Below are 24,137 nucleotides of genomic sequence, written 5' to 3' on the forward strand. Positions count from 1 at the left end.
ACCTGGGTCTTCAAAAACTTTTTATGGTAATAACTTGCAAATAAGCCTTTAAAATTAGAATTTTTCAAGTTCTTGTCCCATAGACTTTAATGGTGTTTGCGTGTTCAAACTAATTTTTTGCCTGTTCGCATGTTCTGGTGCAAACCGAACCGGGGGGGGGCAGTATTTGTTGATTATTTGTTTAAAATGTTCCTGTTGATTAGAGAAACAGGTAATGGTTCTTAGTTGGTTCCTATCAGGTTTCTGAGTTTTGGTTTTATATAGCAGTTCTTGCCTAGTTTTGATAGTGGCTTTTTTGAAAGCTTGCTTAAGGCACTTATGTGAGTACCCACGAGCTAAAAGTCTCAACCTAAGCTTGTCTGCTTCTTTTTTAAATGTTCTATCATTTGAGCAATTTCGTCTAATACAAAGGTACTGGCCAAAAGGAATAGATTTGACCAGATTTCTAGAGTGGAAGCTGGTGGCATGTAGAATGCCATTACCGGCAGTGGGTTTATGGTAGAGGCTACGTGACAGAGGGCCCTCCTTGTCTTTTTGGATATGTACATCTAGAAACTCAATTTTATCTGGATCACAGAACATGGTGAAACTGGGGTTAAAGGTGTTGGTGTTAAGCCGCTGCACAAAAGTATGTAGCAACTCATCGGAGCCACTCCAAACCATGAAAATATCATCGATGTAAGGAAACCAAAGGAGCTATATAAGGCTTTGACATCGATGGCTGCAAGGATCGCATTGCTTGGAACCTGCAGACCATCAATGTTTTGGAGAAGATGAATATATAGCTTATATAGCTTGGGATACTCAGAACATGAGGGCATAAATAGCCATCACTAAGTTTACTCAGGTTCTCATTTAAAGAACCATTACCTGATATAATAAGCTGGTCCAATGGATGATACCCTGACATGCCACATGTGGCATGTCATTTTTTTGGGGGGGGGAGCGGAAACCCTCTTTTTAGAGGGTTCCAGCTCCCACTTCCTCCTGGTGCACCTGCGGCACCAGAAGGAAGATCACCTCTCCCCCCTCCCTCGCGGCAATCATCTGGGACAGGTCATAGGTCCCAAATGATTCCCCAGCCAGTCACAGCGAGCAGCGCGGTTCGCGCATGCACTGTGCATGCCCATCTGTGAAGCCACAGACTGGCGCCCACAGTGACAATGCTGGCACTGCAGAGAGGAGGGGGAGATGAGCGGGGCTTCGTTCCCCCGCATCATTGGATCCTGGGACAGGTAAGTGTCCGATTATTAAAAGCCAGCAGCTGCAGTAGTTGTAGCTGCTGACTTTTATTTATTCTTTTTTATTGGAACTCCGCTTTAACATGATTCTCGATTCCATTGCTAATTAATTTATAGGGAGCCTCAAGTGTCATTTTGGCCAAGGTAATGAAAAAGGTGTTATTGAATTAAAATGAACCAATTGAGCTTTTTAATTTCATTATAAAAATTCCTTCAGGTTTTCCTTTACTGGCAATTTTTAATTAGAAATAATAATATATAAAAAAAAAGTTAAATTGCAATAGACCTGAGAAAAATATATGGCTGAAATTTTAATTCCATGGAATGGAAATTTTGTTAATTAATGAGTGGTTCTCATGCATGAAAGCAAGACACCACCAAGAGGATTCATTATGATGAAGCTAAAATGATGAACTTTTAAAAAACTGTGTAACTGGGATAATAGAATGACAATAATGTAGATTTTTATACTGAAGTCTGAGTAGTACAACAACAATGCTATAGCAAAATTCTGTACTTATATTTGAAAGGAAATTTTATTGAAATATTATTGTGCATTTAGGCCTCTCTTTGTAAAATCGCTCTTAAAATGTAAACAGTCCAAGTATAAAACAAAACTGTAGTGCTCAAGCATTCTAAACTATTTCATGAATTAAAATGAAATTTCAATTGCTTAGTATTACTAATCAGTAATATATGAATCTGGCTGGGTTCAATTTGCCTGCAATTTTAATCATTTAGTGCAAAAACAATCTGTCTATATTAATATTTATTTAATTTCATGATTATTAATAAAAATAATTTTGATGTGTCTAGGTACACCACTGGTGTAGGTAGTGCTGAGACTTGATTTGAATAACTTCACCAAACCACGTGTGAATTTTAATTATGAAATGTTTCACAACTGTTATCTGCAGATACAGTGGTCAGTGAGAGCTGGCACTTTCACACTGAGGTGGTGAGGGTGGTAGCGGTAAAGCACCGCTAGGTTTAGTGGCACTTTACCGCTGTTTAAGCGGAGCTTTGCCACCACTAGTGGTGAGCTGTTAACTCCCTGAACAGGTTAAAAAGGGATTAAAAGTGCCTGCAAAGTGCCGCTGCCAAAGCACTTTGCAGGCGCTTCGGCAGCGCTGCCTATTCGTTTCAATGGGCAGTGTGTTAGGAGTGGTGTATAAACCGCTCCTAAACCGCCCTAAAGATACTGCTTGCAGGACTTTTTTTAACATCCCGCAAGCGCTCTGCTCCAGTGCTCCAGTGTGAATGCACTCGGGCTTTTACACTGGAGAGACAGGAGAGGCATTTTACAGGCGCTTTGCAGGTGCTATTTTTTGCGCAAAGGCCTGTAAAGCGACTCAGTGTGAAAGTGGCCTAAAGCACAGTTCCAGGAACATTAACTTTTACAGTTTTTACCTTTTATATTTTTTTCTTACTTTATTATCTGTATGTAAAGCTTGCCATACATTGTTAAAATTGTGAGGAAGCAAATGAAATTCTAAGCCACAAAAGAGAGAATAGGATTCCCACTTGAAATGCATTTCTTACAATACAATTCACATGTTTTACTCTAGGAAAATAGACTTGTGGTTTATAACCACTAAAAATGTTATTCTTTTCATGCTTTTTTAAAGTGTATTTTGTTAACCTGAAAGCAGTTATTATCACGAAAACTGATAAAAAGTTTAAATTGCTTTTATCTGCGACCGCAAGAAATCAATGCCTGAATGTTGAAGTGAACATCTGTTGACTTTGCTTTTTATGAAGGCGCAAGCTCAGTGGTTATATTCCTGATTTAAAGTCGAATTCCAGGGCTATTACTAAGCTTAAACTGGTTCCACTACCCTTCTAAATCCTACAATAACTACCTTGTAGGAAGAAGATGCTTATACTTACCTATTCTCAGGGCTTGGTCATGTTATCAAATTCCAACAGCAGGAGAGAGGAGGGAAAGCCAACAACGGCTGATAGCAAGTCTTTGTGACATCACTGCCCAGACATTGCATCCATTGTCATTGCTCCCTTCTCTCCCCTGACCAGCTGCTGGTGAAATCATGTGACTGTCATGGAGCACTCTGAGAGTAGATAAGTATAAGCATCTTCCTTTAACAGAGAAGTTATTAAAGGAGTTAGAAGGGGGATGGGAGCAGATTTAAGTTTAGTTAGTAATAGCTTGGAATTCCACTTTAAGCTTGGGTTATCTAGCATGTTAATGACATGAAACAAGTGTAACAAGTCCGCTGCTCTCTACTGGCTGTATTTGTAAATAGTTGTTGCTCTTTACAGGGAGATATTTATGTACATCACTTCCTGTCTCTGTGTGGCTGGGTTAGAACCCCCAGACGAAAGAACTGGAGAGAAAGAGAAAGGAGCTGAGACCATATGCCCCATAGAAGAGCTGTTGCTAGCCCAGGACAGAAGAAGGGGTTATTAGGCAAGTGTTCCTATGTTAACAGTTTACTATTGTTGCCCATAGCTTCTGGGTGGATAAGTAGTATATATCTAAGACTAGTGACAGAAGTACCTGTATATCTGCCCCCTTGTTATTTCTCTTGCACTATAACAAATACCTGAGACTGTGATACAGTATGAGTATGTAGTGGTCACCTGCTGTTTGTTAGTAGGTGAACTTGCTTATTGCAATAACATTTACAGGTATATGCAGCTCCCAATATTTTAGCTAACCCTGTCCCTTCTGGTCTTGGATTCTATAGCTAGTTTTGGCTCAGAGCTTAGTAACCTGCATAGGATAAGCCCGGGTTAGGCCTCTGATGGTCCACAGGTAGTTAGAGGTCTGGTTGAATCATTACTAGGAACTAAGAAACAGAGTAGATAAGCTGACCCTGAATTCCAGTGTCACACCATAGTTTCTGCTGAGAAGCTACATTCCAGGCCAGTTGGACAAAGGTTGGAGGATTATACTCATCAACACCAACACAGATGACGCATCATAATCATCCTCAGGGGTCCCTGCAATTGGACATTGTATCATTCATCTGGAGCAGGGATGGGATGAAAAACCCCACGTTCACTTCTCAACATCTCAAACAGGGAGAAAGTTCTAGCGAAAATGCAAACTCTAATTAAGTCTATGGGACATGAACATGAAAAATCAAAAGTCCTAATTTTAAAGGCTTATATGCAAGTTATTGCCATAAAAGGTTTATGGGGACCTTGGTACTGCCCCAAGGGGCATGTATCAATGCATTTAAAAAAACAAAAAAAAACAATCGTTTTTAAAGGAGCAGTGATTTTAATGATGCTTAAAGTGAAACAATAAAAATGAAAAATTCCTTTAACCCTTTCACTGCCAAGTCCTTACACCGTATGGACCTACAGAAGTGCCCGCAGATAGGCCAAGTCAGTACGGCGTATGGACCTCCTTTCTCCCTCTCCTATAAGTATATGGTCACTTCAATGACCATAAGCTTATATTAGAATTGTTCAGCAGACCCTGCCTCCCCAGGATGAAGCCTACCTGATCCTTGTGGATATATCCCCCTATACATTCCGAAAGTCTATTGGCCATGATTTTGGTTAAAATCTTGAGATCATTGTTGATCAATGAAATGGGTCTGTAGTTGCTCACTTCAGAGCTATCTTTGTTTGGTTTGGGAATAACAGACACATAAGCTAGGTTGGCGGTGCTATCTAGGGAGGAACTACCGCGGAGGGGAATTGTAGAATCTCATAAAATTGTGAGCTAGCGTGGTTGAAAAGGTTTTATAAAAACAGGTGGAAAAACCACCTGGTCCAGGGGCTGACCCCCTTCTTAAAGGTTTTTAATTACTCCAAAAAACTTCTATTTCAGTAATTGGGTTATCAAGCAACATGATGTGTTCCCGTGTCAGTGTGGGGAGGGGGATTTCATCTAGAAAGTCCGTGAGGCTTTGGGGACTGGGTGTCACTTTTGATTTGTATAAGTCTGCGTAGAAGTCACGGAAAGCTGACATAATCTGATTTCGGATTTTGCGTGAGTGATCCTGTAGAGTCACGTATCTTGGGGAAGGAAAATATACAGGTTTTGGGCGTCAGTTTTGAGGCCAAACCAGACCCCATCTTATCTTTGTGAAGATAGAAGCGGGCATTGGACCATCTAAGGCTCTTTTCAGCTTGGGTTGTAAGCGCTAAGTTTAGGGCAACTCTACCTGATTCCAACAGGTTCCACGATGCAGTCGTGGTTGTTACATCTGTGTGTTTTGGAGAGTTTCTGAAAATCCTGCTCTAGTTTGTCTAAGTCTGCCCTTCACTCCCTTTTTAGTTTCGGTGGATATTTGGATTATCTTACCTTGTAAGACCGCTTTATGTGCAGCCCAGAGCATTGCTGGGGAGACTTCACCATTGTCGTTGACCTTAAAGTACTCTTTAATTTCATTGTCCAGTATGGTGCATTGGACCGGATCGCTAAGAAGTGATTCATTCAATCGCCAACGGAAAGTACCATCCTTTTCAGATGGAATAGTTGCTTGAGGAATAGAGGATGCTGCCACGAATATGTGATAAATCCTTGCCAGGGTTTGGTGGGGTGCCGAATAGTGGGTATAGTCCTTCTTAGTTGGGTTAGGCACTTTCCAAATATCCACCAAGCCATGGGTATGGAGGGTTTTGGCTATATGTAGGCTTTGTTTTGTGGGCCTGAGCATTCTAGAATGACCTCTACCTGACTGATCTAGCATTTGGTCCAAGGCTATGTTAGAATCTCCCCCCATGACTAGTGTCCCCACGAAGTGAGGGGCAAGAACTTTTAGCATAGGGGTGAAAAATCTGGCCTGATTGTGATTTGGTGTATAATATGAGATGAATGTATACAGGGTCCCATTCACAGAGCCAGAGACGAGGATGTATCTGCCCTCCGGGTCCTGAATGACTTCCTTGAGAGAAGGTGACTGCTTTAGACAGGAAGATACCCACCCCTTTAGTTTTATCTTCCGTGTTTGGTAGGAAGAACCGCGGGAACCTAGTGTGGACAAATGAGGGGCTGTATGATCGGGGAAAGTGGGTCTCCTGGAGGAGAAGCACCTCCATCTGCATAGATGAGGCATTTTGGAAATATTTTCTAAGTTTCAGTGGGGAGTTCAGTCCCTGTACATTATGGGAAGCTACTCAAATGGATGCTAATTTCCCATCATGTGGTGCCATGGATCAGAGGGGAGATTGGATGCTTTCTGAGTGGAGACCTACCTTCCACCACATAATTCCAGACGGAAACCTTCGTAGACCCAGTAAGGAGGGTACACTTCTATAAAGGTACTTGTGTACTAATCCTCTCTGATGCTTGTAAAATAGAGGGTTAAAGTAAAGGGAGGGCGAGATGACAAAGAAAAAGGATAAAGAGAGGTTAAGAGTAAAGTGGCGAGAGGGGCCGAGATGGCCATGATGGATCCCTATCATGGACCTCCTCAGTGCCCATAAGAGGGGAGCAGAGTCGACCACTCTGCCTCTTGACAAATATTTACCACTGCGATCTCCAGTGAGGCAGATCAACAACCACCGTCGCGCAGAGTACCTGCCTGCATGCGAGGGCAAAGGGAGGTGCACTATGGCCACTCTGGCCCCGCCTACCACCTATGTAGTTTTAGTGGGAGAAAAGGGCCCATTAGTTTATAACATTTTCAGCTGTTGCATTGAATAGGTCCACCCCCTCTCCCTTCTCCCAGATGACGCTCCGGTCCTGGGGCACCCACAAGGGCAGACCCACCCCTGATAGGGGCAATGTCCACCCCCCGAGCCCCCCAGGAGCGGAGCGCCCACAAACAAAAACAAGACGATTAAGCGCAACTAAATATTAGAATAAACTATAAGCTTAAACCGTAGCAATCAGAACTAATGAAAAGTGTTAAGTTGAACCTTGAAATAAAGGACATCAACGCCAATAGAGCTGCATTCGTCTCATCTATGCTTACTTCAGAATATGCACTGTACATACAGCGGATCACACCTTCCAAGGGAATGTGATACAGATTACAGAGTGGTTCAGACTTTTATAGAAACTCCTAGCATTACATTCTATGTTGGGCAAAAGCCCAAAATTATACATCACATGTACGCAATTTACTAAGTATTTCAACACAGCTTTTGGCCAGCTTTTGGGTCATCTTGACCTGACTATTTTTAAATGACGAGTTATTTTGACAAAAAAGGAAGAATATTATTTGGGAAAGGTTAATTTGACTTTTAGACAGGGACTTTCTATGTCAACATCTTCCCATATCACATCCTTTCTGAGAATTGTGTCATGTCATTGGCAGAACATTTAATTGTCAGCTGGTCAGCCACTTGTGTTGCAATACCAAAAGAATTCAGAAACATCTTAGAGAAAAACAAGAATAATAAGAAATATCAGAAATACAAATTCATGTTGAAGAGGAACTCTGGATACATAAAAAGATATGGCTCATATATTTCATATCTTCACAAAAGCAAGTAGAATAAATGAAAGTAACCAAGAAATGTGAATAACGTGATGGCCGGGGCGGCCAAGGGGGTAGCGGAAAGGGCCTCATCCCGGACCACCCACCCAAACCTCCCCCCCCGGACCACCATGCAAGGGCTCTAAAGTTCTGTCCCAATGCATGTAGAAAGTTTTTTGGCCTTCAGGTGAATCCCCAGTAGGTGTCAGGATAAACTCGGGAAGGCAATGTCCATTTGATCAGGAGAGATTCGTTAGGTTTCCTAATGGACAGCCCGACTCAGGTCAAAGGAGATTTTATGTCCCTCTTTGGAAGAAGCACTCCAGTTGTGCATGTGTGAAGTGACCGAGAGGGGAACCTCCCAAGAGAACCGGAATAATGTATGAGATGTGCAGATCCCTGCTGTTCATGAGGGATGAGATTCTTTTGAGCGCTTGGAATGCTGCTTCTTCCAGACTGGGGCGATCGGGCTCTCTGGAGATGAGCCTTTAGCGGATCCTGTGTTCTTTTGGCTGGCAGAGGATGTAGAGTCCAGTGAAATGAGACCCAGGTGCACCAACAGGCGCTTCCCTTCGTGGATAGAGGCAAATCCGTATGTTTTTTCCTTGTAGGAGAATGACAAGCGAAAGGGGAAGGACCACCGATATTTAATTATTTTTTGAGACAAGATTTGCAAAAGTGGTTTCAGTGCTCTCCTGCATTGTATAGTGAGAGGAGAGAGGTCTGCAAAAATTTGGACAGGGTGTCCCTGGATGCTTAGCTGCTCCACATTCCTGGTCAGGTGCATGACCTCTTCCTTAACCCCATAGAACTGTGATTTAACTATCACGTCTCTGGGCAGTCCATCTGAGCGAGGGGGTGGAGAGCTCTGTGAGCCCTGTCTAGCTCCAGACGGTGGTCCTTGATGTTTGGGAAAAGTCCTTTGATAAAAGATTTGACTGCTAGGTGGGTGTCCTTGACTACTTCCGAGAGCCCTCTAATGCGGAAATTATAACACCTGGAGCGATTCTCCAGGTCATCAATTTAGAGATAGTGGTGTCTAATTGGTCCTGTAAATCCTGGATATGGGCTGTATTCTGGTTAGCTCTGGAAATTGTTTGTTCCACTTTTTGTTCAGCTGCCTCAATGCTGGTGCCCAAATTTTGTAGAAATTATTTGGGCAGCCGTTTGGACAACATCTTAGAGAAGGCATCCATTAATGTTATCAAATCCAGAGGGCCTGAGGGAGACTGTGGGCTGAGCATTGTTTGTTATTGATATGTCAGGGGCAGGCCGCATATCCTTTCATGGGGTGGCTATGAGCTCATCCAGGGTCCTTTCCAAAAACTATTCTGTGAATGCCGGGGATAGGATAGTGGGGTATAGGTTACTCACTGTGACAGACTTAGGGCCCTGCATCTGAATCGCCAGTGCAGCTGAGTCTGTGCCCGCGTCCATTTCATCCTCCCCTACTCCTCATTGTGCAGCGCTCTAGGTGCCATCTTGGGATTCCCCTCAGCCGACAGGCCGAATTCAGGTAGCCGGGAGAGGTCTCTCCTCACTGTGTCTGAGGAAATGGGGGTATTCCCAGTGGGCTCCGGTATCGGATGAGGCCTGTGGGAGGTGCAGGTGCCGCTGCTATTGATTGCTGTGTGGCCGGGGAGACCGGAGCGGGACGGATCTCCAAGATCAGACGTCCACCACGGACGTTCTGCACATGCGCATCTATGTGTGCACTTTGGATAGTGACATCACTATAGGAACATTTATTTTTGCACTGAAGACTTATTACATTATTTGCAATATATTGTATACGCGTATATTTATTTATTTATTTTAGTTCATGCACTTTAATGTATTTATTGTATTGAGGAAGCGCCACATTATTTGCTTTATATATTCTCCCTGCACAGAGTTCCGTGATCTGTCAGGGTGGGGATCGCGGAGGGGGGGAGCGTCGTTTTACATTGCTACTTTGATGCTAAATATCGTTGTTATGGCCACAGCTAGCTGCCACAACCCTGGCATTTTTAAAATCGGCAGGCGGCTGGCTTTCAAATAAAAGTGGTCTCGGTGGCGGATTCACCGCAAGATCACTTTTATCGGTGGTGGGAGAGGGCCCCCGCCCTGCCACCACGCTCTGGTCATCTCCGCCGCTTACCGGGGCTGTCAGTAGCGGTGGAGATGATCACGTCTGCTCCCCTGTGAGGTTGGATGCCAAGTGAGGGAAAGATGGCCCTCACTCATCTCCATAGCATTGGATGGCAAAAGACATGTATTTTTTTTTTTTTGCATCCTACTGTAAATATGAGATCTGAGGTCTTTTTGACCCGGGATTTCTAATTTAAAGTGGTTGTAAACCCTTACAATCCACTTTTTACTACTGGTAAGCCTATAATAAGGCTTACCTGTAGCTACCCAGATATCTCCCGAAACCAGCACGGTTTAGGAGATATCCCCTGTATCAGCATGTGCCAACGTTATCGGCACATGCGCACTGAAGCAATGGCATGTTCGTGCCGTTGCTTTAGTTAGTGCGCGCAAGCGTGACGTCATTGTGGCTCCGGCCAATCGCAGCCCCAGAGCCCGCGATACCCAGGTGTAACTCAAGGAGCAATGTTGCCGGCTGGAGCTGTGTACTAGGACTGCTGCGGGGGCCTCGATCTAAGGTGAGTATTTCATAATGAGCTAGCTGATTATGCCTTTATCTTGCAGGTTTTTGGTTTCTTTTGTTTTTTTTGTGGGTGTACAACCACTTTAACAGGTTTAACAGTAAGGCAGTGTATTTCTTTCCAGTAGGGTTGTAATAATGGCATTTCCACTATATGTGGAATAGGGAGCCTCAGGCCTTATTGCATCTCCAGCATAGTGGAGTACTGTTGTCTTATTTTTTTAAATTAAAAAAGTGTATTTTTTCCCCAATAATTGTGCTTGTAAGACCGCTGCTCAAATACGGTGTGACATAAAGTATTGCAACGACCGCCATTTTATTCTATAGGGTGTCTGAAAAAGTATATATATAATATTTGGGGGTTCAAAGTAATTTTCTAGCAATAAAAAATGATTTTAACTTGTATACACAGAGTCTGAAAAATAGGCCCGGTCCCTAACCACTTCAGCCCCGGAAGGATTTGCCCCCTTCCTGACCAGGCCATTTTTGCGATACGGCACTGTGTTGCTTTAACTGACAATTGCGCAGTCATGCAACGTTGTAGCCAAACAAAATTTATGTCCTTTTTTCCCCACAAATAGCTCTTTCTTTTAGTGGCATTTGATCACCTCTGCGTTTTTTTTTTTTTTTTTTGCGCTATAAACAAAAAAAGTGACAATCACTGTGCCCATCTGAAGCTGTACCTTTGCTAACAAAAACAGTGGGCGTCTCCCGCTGTGCCATGCAGTCTGTTTGGCGGCCATTCATTGTAACAAAGCCCCGCCTCTTCCTGGTCCGTGATAGATGGAACACTGATACAATGCTGGGAAACTGTATCAGTGTTCTGTCTATCACGGACGAGGAGGAGGCGGGACTTTGTTACAATGGACGGCCGCCGAACAGACTGCATGACACAGCGGGAGACACTGGCTGTTTTAGTTATCAAAGGTACAGCTGCAGATGGGCACAGTGAGGCTGCAGATGGGCACAGTGAGGCTGCAGATGGGCACAATGAGGCTGCAGTTGGACACAGTGAGGCTGCAAATGGGCACAGTGAGGCCTGCAAATGGGCACAGTGAGGTTGTAAATGGGCACTGTAAGGCTGCAGATTAGCACAGGGAGGCTTCAGATGGGTACAGTGAGGCTGCAGATGGGCACAATGAGGCTGCAGATGGTCCCTGATGATACAGGTGGACACACTGAGGCTGCATATGGGCACAATGAGGCTGCAAATGGGCACAGTGAGGCTGCAAATGGGCACAGTGAGGCTGCAGATGGGCATTGTTTACCCAGTAGCTGCTTGAGTCAATACGTTTTCCCAGTTTTTTGTGGCAAAATTAGGTGCCTTGGCTAATATTCAGGTCAGCCTATACTTGAGTATATACGGTATCTTTATAGCAATTTCTCCCTATTGTTTCACATTTCTTTTAGCAAATCTGACCCATTAGGTAGGGGACTAAGAATCAGAATGCTAGCCCTGTAGCCTTATCCAAAAGATGAACTCCAGGCAGACAGAAATTAATGCAGCTATATATTTATCAATATTTATCTTGCATTCCTGGAATTCAAACTGGGAAAGGGAGAAGCAGCACGGTGAGTCAGTCAGTTGTGTTGCAGTGTTTACAGTATGTGCTAATAAGGTACATGCTGCCAATAGAGCAGAGCTGTCATATAGATGAGCTCATCAGTCTTCTGCTTTCTTTTCACTGTCCAGTAACAGGCCAGGGGAGGGACAAGACCTGTATGTGTTACGTGCAGCAAAAAAAAAATATATATATATATATTAATTGTAAACCTTTTACCAATACAATATTGTGGAATAAAAATAAATAATTAAATAAATGGATAAAAATACAACTCAGTTGGTAGGTAAAACGAGTCCCATATATAAATTTAATCTGTATATTTAGTGATTTAAAAATGTACTGAGCAATACTTTCTACTTTCATTACTACAGACCTAAAATAAAACAAAATCCCCCTATATTTAGCATTTTGATGTTGGCAACAAAGCTAAGTCAACTGAAAGTTGCTGTTTGAAGAGATTGAATTAAAGGTTTATTGTTTTGTGCAAATGGATAAAAATTAACTGAAGCATTTGATGGCAAAGGATTCTCACGGATCACATAATTCACCACCCAGGCAATCTGTTCAGTGCTCTATTTGGAGAGATTCTCTGAATATTTCTTGGCAAGGTTCTGGAGCAATTGATTTACAATTAAATTAGATACAAATGTATGTAGATAAACATAGAACACATATCTGCAGTATGTGAAAACAATATTGAATAGCACTTGCACTGTCAGGGTCCTTGGTTTAGTTACATCAGGGACATTACTTACAAGCTCTCCTTGTACTTAGCAAAAATGTTTTTCTTATAATCCCAAAAAATAGAATCTTTATTTAGCTTCTAACCAAATGACTTTATATGACTGTTGTAGGGATAGTAGACTGTAAGCTTTTTTGGAGCAGGGGCAGATGTAAATGGTTCTACGTACACCTGTAAAATACAATGTTTTATGAATTTGCCATATAAATGTTGGAAATAAAATCAACTCCAGTTTACTTTGGTACATTCAAATTGTAAGATACAATAATGCTGTAATATCAAAAAAAGCAATTTCTCTATGCATACAAACTTCACAAATAGGTAATGCACAGTCTAACTTTAAGGTGAAAACTATATATACCATAAGGATATTTTTATTGTCATTCCAAAATCATGTTATACATGGAAGGAATGAAATAAGGTACTCAGGACTCAATAAACAATAATAAAATCAAGGCAAAAAAGTAAATAAAATAGATAAAAAAATGTGTGATGATGACAAATTATAATCTTAAACTACCTGTTCTGCTTTTAGAAGGAAATTAATTATGTTTGATCTCTCTACAATATTAAATGTGGCCACTAGATGGAGCCCAAAATAAATGTACTGATTTACAGAAGGTAGAGACTGTTCATCTTTAATAAGAGCTCCCATCATCCCTCAATCTGAGAAAAGGAAACAGATGCATCCTGGGAGCTCAGACTCCATCTTATGAACTGAGGGAGAGGAAACCAGCCATCATACCTGCAGCACAGTTTGCGGACTAAACTTACATCCCCTACAGGCAGCATCACTGGTGAGCAAGTCTATCCACGGTCTAGTTATTTCATTGTGTTTTTGTATATTTAATACATTGATTATATGCATTTTGCATCTGTTTTTCCCGATAGTTTCACCCACCAAGTTTTTGTCAATAAAGCATCAAGATTACATTCAGGCTTGTTGAAGAATAGGAGGGTTTAGCTGCATGTTGAGTTACACAAAAGGAAATGTGTAGCAAGTGGACATGTGCGGTTCCTTTAGTTTCAAATGAATATTCTGACAAATTCCTCGTTATTCAGAGATTCGGATATATCCAAATTATGGTTCAAGATCTAATGCTGCATAACTTCCCACCTAAAGGAAAGGGGATAAATAGCCTGTGAGCAGGATAGGAATAGTAACTCATAATATTGAGGACCATCTTTCTACACTTGCTGAGCTTCTGCTCATTTACTAAGCTCTGGGGCAACTGCACCTGCACTTTGTAAAGTGCACATTCTATTTGCCTTTAGTAATTCAACCTCACTGTTTCTTCTTACTGTTGTAGCCTTTTATGCCAGCCTGCTGCCTCTGGCCTTTGCAGTATGTCCACAGAAGCTGCAGTCTGCTAAGTGCTGCTGTAAGTTCCAATAAAAAATGAGGCACTGCCCATATCATCTACACCATGGCCTGCCAAGATAGTATGTGGAGCAAACCCATTCATCTTTAATTGTGTACCTGTTCTAGGTGGACTAGCATAAAATGGAGAGCTTATTCTTGAACTCCAGTCCAACCAGAAAACTGACCTAGGACTGGAGGCTTTATCTCACTCAGAGAGCTTTACAAAGCTCCCAGGCTCTGGGACCCAGGCCAGACTTATTAAAGTGATTGCAAATCTTGTTTTTTTTTTAAATTAAAATAACAAACATATTATACTTACCTGCTCTGTGCAATGGTTTTCCACAGAGCAGCCTTGATCCTCCTCTTCTGGGGTGCCCAAGATGAGGAGTGAGAGAGCCAGGAGTGAGAGAGCTCTTGTGTACATCACTGGATTGAGAGCGGGCTCAGGTATATATTGGGTGGGGACCTGTGAGGGAAACTGCAACCAGAAGGTTTTTTACCTTACCGCATAGACTGCAGTAAGGAAAAAAAAAACATTTTGCCTTTACAACCACTTTAAGATTTGAAAAAAACAACAGAGTTTGCTTTATCCATAGCAGACAAATACCCCAGAGCCCCTCATCATGTGTAGATGAGAAACCTAGGTGACATATGTACACCATCTACAACTTTACCAGCAATTGCCTCACAACATAGTTGTGTATATGTATGGCTTAATGTGTGGCCCAATATATGTAGTGCGTAGCAGTGGCTCGAGTAGTTGTGAGGTTCTCTGTGCCCCCACCCCCCACTGCTGGAGCCACCAGCTGTGTGACAAGCAGGCTGTGTGTGTGCCAGTGTCCACCCTCCTTGCTCACCTCATCCCCTACCAAGACACTATATATCATGAAAGGAGCACTGGGCTGTGTGTGTGGAGCCAGCTTCTCTCCCTTCTCTCACTGCAGCTGACAGGAGTGGATTCCCCATTTCTGCTGCACCCCCCTCCATCTGGCAGAGGGCTTAAGCTAATCAGGGATCAGGAGAGCTTCAACCAAGCAGTGGACTTGCTATGCAGAAGCCATTGATCATGGGTACTATAGTTCTTAAAGGGGTGCTGCACCATACATGTCAGTGAAGGCTGATGGGCTGTACACTTCTCTACCCACAAATCCCTGGACTCAAGGGAGGAGAGGGGGACTTTTTCCCAGGCAAATCTGGGGTCTTTTCTAGAGAGAGGTCGAGCTGAATGGACATTTGCTGAGTCTGTACAGAGACCAGGTGCTCTTGCTGTTTTCATGGTAGCCTGATCTGCAGTGGGATCTCTTGCTGTGCTTTGGTACCAGAGCTGGGAGACCCGCTGCCATGAGTGCCTATACCAGAGCAAAGAGACTGAGCCGCTGGGACCTGACTTCAGAGAACCACCAAGCATACGGACCCAGACCTGTCACTTACCTGGAGTGGTGAGCTGAACTACACATCTTAAACTCTTGTCACACTCTGTTACCACAATAGAGACAATAGGAATGCACATTCCAACCCCCCGCTATTGGGACTCTACCATAGTGTGTACAGCGGGACCTTTATTTTCCTGAGTTAGTTGATGCCACTACCTGAACTTTAGTTAAATTAGTTATAGTTTAAAGTGATTGTAAATTCTCGTTTTTTTTGTTTATTTTTATTACAAACATGTTATACTTACCTGCTCTGTGCAGTGGTTTTGCACAGGACAGCCTGGATCCTCCTCTTCTCGGGTCCTTCATCACTGCTCCTGGCCCCTCCCTCCTGTAGAGTCCCCCCACAGTGAGCAACTTACTGTGAGGGCACCCGAGCATTGCCATAATACATCTAATCAATAATACATCTACCACCAAGTTGCTTGCGGCCTAATTTCTGTGCATCATTATAGAGTGGTAGCTTACTAATGCTTAAAGTGGTTGTAAACCCACTTTTTGAACTTCTACCTATAGGTAAGCCTAGAATACAGCTTAACTATAGGTAGTGGAAATATCTCCTAAACGTGCGTTGAAGATATTTCACTTGTAGTCTGCTGAAAATTCCAATGGCGCATGAGCGGGAAGAAACGAAACTAAGTGCCGTTTCTTCCCTAGCCTGTGCTGTTAATCGCGGCTCCCGTGCGCATGCGCGGTAGTGACGTGAAGCGGCTCCGGCGAATCACAGAGCCGGAGTTCGCGGCCCAGAAGGAAGAGGGGCCAGAAGATGGACGCTGCCTACACAGGGGACATCGCTGGATTCTTTTGCAGGTAAGTGGCACATATTGGGCTAGTATGCGATGCATACTAGCCCATTATGCTTTTCATTTGCAGGCTTCCTCTTTTAGTCACACGTGTGAACGGCCTCTATCCTATAACCAGGTGTATCAGTAGGGACCGGGCTTTTTGGGAATCATGGCAGAACAGAGAACCCATTATCACCAGTGGCTCCTGCGGGGGTAAGCACTACAGGTGTATCGTGTAATGGAGAGTTCCTAAATTATACAGCTTGTTGTAACATTGAATATTTGCCAAGTATCCACTGGTGGGAGAATATAAAATTACTTCTTAATGATTTGAATTGCAATGATTATTTGTAAAAGCTGTAAACTCTTATTCGGAGCTGAACTGTACAAGCAAATGTGTACCTGAGCCTGAAAGAGTTATCCCAAGGGGCAAACACATCACTGTCTGAGAAGCTGTGCTGTAGTGTACATATTTGTGTATGGTACCTTGTCTGCTGTGGCTCCCTGTATGTGTCTATTTTCATATTTCTTGACCCATGCTACATGTTCTGCTTACTATGATTAGTTATTTTTATTTTGACAAGCGGTGAGACAGAACATGGGGTTTTGATTGACGGCGGATAACAAAGCTTGAGGAGAGGTATGTTAGTGAGCGCTTTTGTGCTCTAATATAATAATGTAGTATTTAGTTTTGAATCTGTCATGGAACATTTGCACACTGCGACATAATTTATATGCAGTAACTGTTTCAAAAATTATTTTGATGGAAATACTTTCCAAATAGCTTACAATTTTACAGGCATTGTATTACAACTTTCTTAACATAAGTGATGACCTAGAGCATTACTTGTTAAATGCAAAAAAATAAATATAAACACATAATTGTGTAATATGCAGCTTAATACAGCAGTCCCACAAGGTAAAAAGTGTTGTAAAATCTAAATACATGACTTCCTGCTGACAAGTAAACCGGAATAGGATAGGATTAATGTAAACCTAAATGGTTTTAAACAAAATCCCAGTCTCAATCTTTTAGTGCAAACAGTGTCTACCTCGTTAACCGAAACCCTCTACTACCATTTGTCGATTCTTATGTTTAAATATAACAATAGATATGAGGCACATACAAATTCAAAACATTTAATACATGCTGTTATGAGTGGGAAGGATAAAGGCCCTTGGACCGTAACAATGGATGTCACTTAGAAATTAAAAAATGATTGGTTTCAACATTACAGCATCGAGCAGTAAACAATGAAATCACCGCAGAGTGGAAAGGCTGATTTAACAGATACTCTAGGCGCTTTGTCTTATGAATTTTTAGCTCTAGAGTGTGTTTTGTTGTTTAGAGATTAGGGCCTTGAATGAAATGGAGAAAAGCCTTTTTTGGAAAGAAAAAAAAAAAACTGAAGCGGTTCTTTGTCAGCTCGCCAAATGCCAATATCAAAACTTAGCTGAGACACCCATCACGTTCTCCCCCCTGCCCCCCAGTTAATCTTCAAGCAAACACAAAACTACTGTTGCCTTGTTACATGGATCTTATTGTTAGTGGTGTTGATTTTGTGCCTTATTGTATTGTATTTGCTTTGAATTTCACTAGGTTATCTTGAGGGAAGATTTTACATGGGGTTACTGGAGCAGCAAGTGCATGTTTATTTGTAACACACAATATTCCACAAGATAAGGCATGGATGAATAATTCATAGCTGTATCAAGACAATAACTTGTATGCTACAGCAAGTGAAGCGTATCTTCCTCAGGTACAAGGAAAGACTATGGGGCTGACCTAGAAATCTGTGTGAGTTTATGAGCTAGGAAACTTAAAGCAGACCTCTAGCTTAAATTGCAAGATGAAAAAGATTAGTCCATTAAAAGATAAAATAACCAAACCAGATTTTGCTTCAGTATTCACCTTCAATACAGAGATTCCCCACAGTATTTTCTTGTCCTGCTGTATGTTCTCAATTTGATGATCCTGGACCTGCCCTAGCCTGGACAGTGAACGGAGAAGCAGTACAATGATTACCTAATTTCTCTGTCACTCTGCTCTTTCTTCCTATCAGCATGTTGCTTTTTAACACATAAACTGATTGGCTTCTTGTGTTGCTTCTTCCTCTCACACTTCATCTCTTCTGTACAGGGACCTCAAGGTCAAATTCACATAATTACACAGCTGCAATAATTTGTCTTTTATATCTGCTAAAATTTCAGCTTTGAAAAAAAGGGAGATAATGCAACAGTTTGGCAAATCTCAGAAATAGACAGGTACATGGAGGTATCTACTGAGACAGCAAAGATCTATTTTAGAAGTACAGACATATAATGATTTTAAAATATGTATCTTCCACAGACATGAATTCCTAGCCAGTGACAAATAGCTGGAACTGCTGATTGAGCAAGCCTGGTTTGAGCAACTGCAGGCCTCTAATGGGTGCTGGGCCTGCATCCATTTAGCCGTGATTTCCTATTGAAAGTATCTTACCAAAAATTACATTTTTGTTGCAGGGGATGCCGGAAATCTGACTTGTATTTTAGTGCAGACTTCTGGAAAAATTGGTGAGCCAATCACACAAGCACAAATTACAGAGGCTGCACATAAAAAAGGAAAGGTAAGTTTTTAATGACATTCAATTACAATATGACTTTTGTCTCAATTGTATACGCTATATTATTTTGTCTTTATTTGATATCTTTTTTCTATACGAAAGTGGAGTTACCATTTAGATCAGGAAATCATTTCCAAGGAGGAAAAGCTGGTTGACAGATAAGACTGTACATATCTGTTATCCCAAAATAAAAAAAAAGAAAAAAAGAAAACTATTTTGTATATACTTGCAGCAGGGCATACACATTGTAGTATACTCTCATTTTTGGCATCGCTAAAATGCCTATAATTAAGCTGAGTGTCAGAACACTGTAACTACAGCATGCATTAAACATTTTATTCTTTATAATCCTATTCATCTTATTTGCAAAAATTATTTATTTTTTTATTTTAAAAATCTGCTACTTTCTAGTCCAACCCAAGTTTGGTGCAAACTTTGTTTGTATTTCTACTGCTACTATATATGATAGCTTCCTTCTAATCAATGATGTTGGCCATTATCCCTGTCCCTTTGTGTGCATCTCATGAGCTATCATTAGAGGCTTGATGGGTTGGCAGGAATTGTATGTATTTTTTTCATTTGGCAATCGGTGATCAGTGTGAATTATCCTTTGTGACTGATGTTGAATTTACAATGCTATTTTTCAATTATATATATTTTTTAATTATTTGTTTTTTTTTTGTTTTTTTTTTTGGGGGGGGGGTTTAATTAATACGTTTATGTGTGTTTATTTACTATTGTCCTTTTTTTTAAATAAATATTGATATTAAGAACCCTTTACACATTACAAAATAAGGGAGAAGATATCTGCAGAGGGATCTTATCCTAAAGATGGCTTCCGGGTTCCTATATGTCCCTCCATACCCACTAGGCCAGGGTTGTGGGGGAGAGGCACTTGTTCTAATCAAAATCCGCACTTCCACATATTGAGAACATATTGGCCTGGCATGGGTCAGAAGCCACACTGCCCCTCACATTTTTTCCTGGCCTGCCAGGCTCCATACTCAGATTAGGGTCTGGTATAGATTTTTAAGGGAACCCAACTCCTTTGGGAAACTCTGCACCAATTTTAGAATCTGTACCAGATCAGAAAGGTATTGTAGTGATTTTAGAGGGGACCCAATGCCATTTGTTTTGTAGCGACCCCTCTAAAAACAATACCAGATCTAAAGGGCATGGTATAAATTGTGAAGGGGTCCTACACTTTCTTACAAAAAAAGTGACAGAAAAAAAATGCCAGTAATTTACATAAACAAACGCAAAATATATACCAGACCCTTATCCTCCTTGATCAAAGTCTGGTATGTAATTTGTGGGCATCCTCGTGCTGTTTTTCACTAAAGGAAGCTTGTAGGAAAATGTAAATTACTGTAAATGGCATTGTCTTTTTTTCCTTGTGAATGTAACCATTTATAGGTTTCTTTAAAGGAATAGTGCATTTCTTTTTGCATTAGTTCCCCCACGGTAGTGTCCAACTCTACATGCGCTTTTTGCAAATCCCTTGCCTATTACCCTTGACAATTAGGATAATTGGTTTTACAGATTCAGCTCTTATTGACTTAAAAAGGTTCATAGTCAGCATCTGATCTTGTGAAATATTTGCCAGGTGCAAACATCTATAAGCAATCTAGAAGACTTAAAATAAAGGAAGACACAACCACAAACAAACTTACCATAGAAACACTTATTTTGTTTACTACATCACCGTACATTAGTACAGCTATTTACTGTACATTAATAAAAAATGTAAACCTTATATAATATTATTAATGCTGTATAATCAACACTTTCAACATACCCCCCCCCCCCCCCCAAAAAAAAAATATACTTGCAAAACGAAGCTTCAAGTTGTCTTCTGAGCTTTTAGTCACAAGAAACTGTCATACCTAAGATAATTCAATCTCCTGGGGTGGCATAATTACACCACATTCAATTAGTTTAGCAGAAAGTAGTATGTTAAACTAGTGAAAAGTACTGTAATTATAGAAAAAAGCAATGACCTTTCACTAGCTGGAGTAGAGAACAAAAGTATAACTAAACAGAATGTCATAAGACACTAGTAAAATAGAGTATACTGAGCCCACTGAAAATACCGGGCAACTGTAGCACAAGAGTACAGTTTCTCACAAAAGTGAGTACACCCCTCACATTTTTGTAAATATTATATCTTTTCATGTGACAATGCTGAAGAAATGACACTTTGGTACAATGTAAAGTAGTGAGTATACAGCTTGTATAACAGTGTAAATATGCTGTCCCCTCAAAATAACTCAACACACTAATAATGTCTAAACCGCTGGCAACAAAAGTGAGTACACCCCTAAGTGAAACTGTCCAAATTGGTCCCAAAGTGTCAATATTTTGTGTGGCCACCATTTTTTCCAGCACTGCCTTAACCCTCTTGGGCATGGAGTTCACCAGAGTTTCAAAGGTTGCCACTGGAGCGCTCTTCCACTCCTCCATGATGACATCACAGAGCTGGTGGATGTTAGAGACCTTGCGCTCCTCCACCTTCTGTTTGAGGATGCCCGACAGATGCTCAATAGGGTTTAGGTCTGGAGACAGGCTTGGCCAGTCCATCACCTTTACCCTTAGCTTCTTTAGCAAGGCAGTAGTTGTCTCGGAGGTGTGTTTGGGGTAGTTTAGATTAGTTTATAATTTTAATAGTAGGTTTATTTTAACAGTAAGAGACAGAATAACAACAAAAATATCCAGAAAAATGCATTTAAAAAAGTTATAGATTAATTTGCATTTTAATGAGTGAAATAAGTATTTAACCCCTTCGCAGAACATGACTTAGTACTTGGTGGTAAAACCCTTGTTGGCAATCACAGAGGTCTGACTTTTTTTGTAGTTGGCCCTCAGGTTTGCACACATCTCAGGAGGGATTATGCCCCACTCCTCTTTGCAGATCCTCTCCAAGTCATTAAGGTTTTGAGGCTAAAATTTGGTAACTCGAACCTTCAGCTCCCTCCACATATTTTCTATGGGATTAAGGTCTGGAGACTGACTAAGTCACTCCAGAACCTTAATGTGCTTCTTCTTGAGCCACTCCTTTGTTGCCTTGACTGTGTGTTTTTGGTCATTGTCATGCTGGAATACCCATCCACGACCCATTTCCAATGCCCTGGTTGAGGGAAGAAGGATTTCACCCAAGATTTGATGGTACATGGCCCCGTTAATCGTCCCTTTGATGTGGTGAGGTTGTCCTGTCCCCTTAGCAGAAAAACAACCCAAAGCATAATGTTTCCACCTCCATATTTGACGGTGGGGATGTTGTTCTTAGGATCAAAGGCAGCATTCCTCCTCCTCCAAACACGGCGAGTTGAGTTGATGCCAAAGAGCACGATTTTGGTCTCATCTGACCACAACACTTTTACCCAGTTCTCCTCTGAATCATTCAGATGTTCATTAGCAAACTTCAGGCAGGTCTGTACATGTACTTTCCTGAGCAGGGGGACCTTGCGGGCGCAGCAGAATTTCAGTCCTTCATGGCGTAGTGTATTACCAATTGTTTTCTTGGTGACTATGGTCCCAGCTGCCTTGAGATCATTGACAAGATTCTCCCGTGTAGTTCTGGGATGATTCCTCCCTGTTCTCATGATCATTGAAACTCTATGAGGTGAGACCTTGCATGGAGCCCCAGACTGAGGTAGATTGACAGTTATTTTGCTTTTCTTCCATTTGCGAATAATCACACCAACTGTTGTCACCCTCTCACCAAGCTGCTTGGCGATGGTCTTGTAGCCCATTCCAGCCTTGTGAAGGTCTACAATCTTGTCCCTGACATTCTTGGACAGCTCTTTGGTCTTGGCCATGGTGGAGGGATTGGTATCTGATTGATTGCTTCTTTAAGAGAGTGCTCCTAATCTCAGCTCATTACCTGTACAGAAGACACCTGAGAGCCAGAAATCTTGCTGATCGACAGGGGATCAAATACATATTTCACTCATTAAAATGCAAATCAATTTATAACTTTTTTGAAATGCGTTTTTTCTGGATATTTTTGTAATTATTCTGTCTCACTGTTAAAATAAACCTACCGTTAAAATTATAGACTGATCATTTCTTTGTCAGTGGGCAAATGTACAAAATCAGCAGGGGCTCAAATACATTTTTCCCTCACTGTATGTGCCTGTGTACTTGTGTATGCATCCTTCCCAACAGTCCTTCATTGTGTTGTTCTCTGCCAACCACCAAGGGGGAACTAGTGTTAACCCACACACTATACTAGATGTTATTAGTCTTCCCAACCCTCTATTGGGCACTATTGTTCCTCCCACCCCTGTCTGATACAATTGCATCTTTTTTTTTTCCCCCTTTGACCCCTGACATCAGGGCATTCTTCCTCCTATTGACACTGACACTTGGCATTTTTTTCCTCCCACTGACCACAGCACTGGCCATTTTTTCCTCCCACAGATCCTAGTACATTTATTTACTTCTCAGTGATCATTGATTCACATTAACCTCTCTATAAACCCTAACACTGACCACATGCCATTGCTGCCTATACAGTATGTAGGCTTAAGCTGGCCATACACTGATCGAAATCCATCAGGCTCAGTAAGGACAGCTGATATTCGATTACTAGGTGCCACTCCTTGCTTGTTTGATTTACTTTTTTTGAAGGGACATGTTGGAAATGTTTCCTCAATCAGCGGCTGACCAGTGTATTCTGACATCTGCGGTTGCAGCTGTCAGAATACAATGTCTCGACAGGGGAGATTCCTTCATTCTTCTTATTTTTGTATGGCCAGCTTTAGACTCTATTTAGCCATGCTCTTTTAAACCACACCCAATGTTCAGCATACTTTATCACACTTTTCTTTCCAATGGCATGCTCCACAGAAGTCTTCTCCTTCTCTAGGTGTCGCTCTTTCTCAAGGTTCAAAGTTGAGAGGTATATGTGCTTGTTTACACATGTACATGTTATAGGTTACAAGGATGGCCCTCTTTAGAATCCATTTGATCTCAAGTAGACATTATATTAAGAGCCTCTATATTAATAGTTTGACCCCTACTTTCCAGTTGTAGCATTTGAACCATCAATATATGATTGTGCAATCCAAAAGGTAACAGAATTTGCTCAGGCTGTCCAGTGTTTCTTTGCAATGAAAGCGTGTATAAGAATATCTGTGATAACAGCTAGGGCAGTTACTCATCTATTAAACTACAAAGCACACAGAAGTGGGAGGACAGGAAAAACGCTTCCAGTTACAGAAAAAGGTATGTTAAAGAATGTCTTTGTGAAATGCATCTAAAATCATAACACATGGCAGTAGAGGGCTATAAATGGAAAAACAAGGTATAAGAATTTAATTGGGTTTTAAATTCCACTGTGTCTAATG

This window comes from Aquarana catesbeiana, linkage group LG02, assembly GCF_042186555.1.
Source record: "Aquarana catesbeiana isolate 2022-GZ linkage group LG02, ASM4218655v1, whole genome shotgun sequence".
Classification (NCBI taxonomy): Eukaryota; Metazoa; Chordata; class Amphibia; order Anura; family Ranidae; genus Aquarana; species Aquarana catesbeiana.